Consider the following 3,562-nt stretch of genomic DNA (forward strand, 5'->3'; position numbering starts at 1 on the left):
AAGAGCATCTTAGAGAAGACAGTCAACCCCTCCAGAAAAGATTGGAGCACAAGGTTGGAGGATGCTCTGTGGGCATATCGGACAGCCTACAAAACTCCTATCGGGATGTCCCCATATCGCATCGTCTTTGGGAAGATGTGCCACTTGCCAGTAGGAATTGAGCGCCGAGCGTACTGGGCAGTTCAGCAGGTTAACGTGGATGCTAAGGCCTGTGAAGAGGAAAGGAAGCTGCAACTACAAGAGCTGGAAGAACTCAGATTGGAGTCGTTTGACTCAGCCATGTGGTACAAGGAGAAAACAAAGATGTGGCATGACAAAAATCTGAGAACCAAGGATCTCCAAGTTGGTCAGAAAGTACTACTCTTCCAGTCAAGATTGAAGCTAATGCCTGGGAAACTCAAGTCAAAATGGGCAGGACCTTACATTATCACTGCACTACGTGCTAATGGAGCGGTCGAGATTTCAGGGAGTGTCCCTAACTCTGAACCTTTTGTAGTTAATGGGCATAGATTAAAAATATATAGGGAAAATGAAGAGGTGTGTGTAGTGGAAGAAATTCCACTACATCTCAATAACGTCTAAATGACCAGTAGAAAAGGGGTTTGGAGTTCCACCTGGTCAACGTAATATGATTTGTGCTTATTGACCAGGTAAAACTTTAAATACCCTTAGTAATGATGTAATATTGTGAATATTTAGTAATTTAACTTAAGTTAAGTAGGAAAAACACCAAAAAGATTTTCGGATCTTAAATATTAATTTGGAGTCCGTACTGACCACGAGGATACCACTTGGGTGAAACTCTGAATTATATTAAGAGCCATTTATTTGCTTTATTTCTATTTCCAGCTAGTTGAGAGGGAGGTATAGAGTGAAATTTGAATTTTGGTGCGTGTTGCAGCTTTGCAGGCGAGTACAGAGACTGGGAGGGCGCGTGGAGCAGAGACGTGACAGGAGACGTCCAATCAGCTGCGAGAATGCTCAACTGCCTCCCACCCGAAGCGTCGCAACCTGGCAACCGCCTGCAACCGGTCAAAACCCTCAACTGCCCACCCCACTATAAAATACCCCACCGCCTACTCCCCTTCACTTTACAAACCCTTACCTGCATTCTCTCACCCACAACCACCAACCCACTCTGAAAACTACCACCCAAATCCAAAAACCACCGTGAACCACTAACTGAAAAAGAGAACCACCACCGATACAGACCATGGCGAAGAGAAAAGCAACCGATAACCCAGCATCTACCACCGGCGAAGACCCCCCAGTAGTCCGAGCAACAACCGAATCGCGGCCTTCGAGTCCGCAACGATCACAGCCAACGCCGACGACACAAATTCCGGCAATGGTTCCTTTAGACGCACTGGCAGCGTATCTAAGGCAACAAGACCCGAACAAAGATTGGACAGCGACTCTGGCCGGATTTAGCCTGACCGGAGAAATGCCGGCGACACCAAACCCTACCCAAACTGCAACCACAGTAAACCCACCCACCACCACCCCAAAAACCTCAAATCCGACATCCGAAAAGACCTCCCCAACAGTAACTGCACAATCAGAACCCTCTCACCTTTCTCCCATACACCAACAAACAGAGCCGCTCGACGTTAGCCCTCTTTCCGCCTATCAAGATCCCAACTGGGGAGAAACAGAGGAAAAGGAGAGCGGAGGGAGAGCAAGCGAGGGCGAGAAGGACGAAGCAGAGAAGGAGAAGGAAGGAGGAGAGGCAAGAACCAGAAACACATCAAGAGGAAGCCTCAGTGGTAACTAAACCAGAGCCAGTAAAGAGGAGGCTAGTGTTGAAGAACGACCCCAAGGCAGAAAGGCAGAAACCCCAACGAGTGTCACAGAGATGCTTAGGAAAGTGGAAGTCCAACAAGGCAGGAGCAAACACAGCAGCAGATGCAGTGGAGGTCTCTAGCGAAGACGAGAAGACTACTCCTACAAAACCTGGGGAGGAGCCCTCGAAAGCTAGCCAGAAGGACACCCAAATGGCAACAGGGACAGTATCATCAACGCCGACTGACCAGAAGGAGAATGCTGACAAGGTGGCTGAGGGTCTGGACCTCGCATCAGAGTCAGTAGGTCGGGAGGAGGCGACAAGAAGTGATACTAGTACCCGTGTGGTGACCGAGCCTACCACCCAGGAGGACGTTTCAACACAAGCAGACGAAGAAGCAGAGGCAATGGAAATCGAAGAAGCCAAGTACATCCAAGAAAGAAAGAGAAAGGGGAAAGCCCCTGCCAAGAAGAAACAAGTTGTAAAGAAACAGCGCACTGCCAATGCCAGCATAGTGATCAGAGAGCGGGAAGAAAGAAGGAGGTTAAGTGACAGCGACTACACGTCCAGTGAAGAGTCTGACTCAGAGAGTGATATCTCTCTAGAGGGGGAAGAGTACCATGAGCAGCAGCTCCCCGACAACCACCAAGAACTAGTCCACCCTCCGAGAGGATCGTGTACCGACGGTGGAGGGTAGAGCTCACTGATGAGCTTATGGAGGACATGAAGCACTACAACACCAAAAAGCTTCAGGACGCATTTGACGACAAGGAAGATAGCAGCAAGCAGGTCAAATGCGGAAAGGTACTCCACATACCCTCTTTGGATGAGTTATCTGTTCGTGATTCCTTCCTGGCCAGTATGGAAGCATTGGGTTTTGAGTGGCTGTTAGAGAATAGGGACCCGGAGATATCTGTGAGATTAGCGAAGGAGTTCTTCACCACGTTTAGGTTCCAAGTCACAACGGACCTAGACGAGGTGTCAATTTCCTTCGGGATATTCGGTGGAGAGCTGTCCATGAGTCTGATCGAGTGGACCGTGCGACTGGGAATGTGTAGCCTGGCGGAGGCTATAGGACCAGAATGGAGAAGTCGAGAGAGGGGGGTACCGAGGAGACACATAGACTTTGAGCCCCAGGAAGCCTGGGAGGAGCTAACCCACCCTGATGCTGGTCAGTTCGCCTCCACTACATCCAGATCCACACATTTCAACAATTCCATGCTGAGACTAGTGCAACTCTACTTGGGCTACAACTTACTGGGACAGAGTAATTCGGCTGCCAGAACATCTATGACTGAATTGTACATGGTGTGGTGCGCTAATCGCGGTAGGAGGCTGCATTTGGGATTTTGGACAGCCTACCAATGCCACCTGATAGCCACCCACCCAGCTAGGAACTTATCCCTCTGCCACATACTAGGAGACTTCGTGCGCAACAACATCATCATAACAGAGGCAGAAGACCTATCTCCGATGTACATGGTCGACGCTCCTGGCCTGTTCGATATACCTTTCTTCGTCCGCACAACCTTGGTATACTACAGATAAGGAGTGTCCCAATTCTACCCGATGGGAGAAGCCCCTGGTGGAAGGGCACAACAGGGCCAAGAGGGGCAAGCTGGGCAAATCGACCAAGCGCAAAGGCTGAGGCAAGAAAATCTGGAGAAGACAGTCATTGAGCTAGCGGATGAGAATAGACAATCACGGGCAGAGATGACAAAGCTGACAACCCTAATGGAGAGTATCCTAAAGGAATTGACGAGAGGAAAGGAAAGCACT

This window comes from Salvia hispanica, chromosome 6 (assembly GCF_023119035.1).
Source record: "Salvia hispanica cultivar TCC Black 2014 chromosome 6, UniMelb_Shisp_WGS_1.0, whole genome shotgun sequence".
In the NCBI taxonomy this organism is placed as follows: Eukaryota; Viridiplantae; Streptophyta; class Magnoliopsida; order Lamiales; family Lamiaceae; genus Salvia; species Salvia hispanica.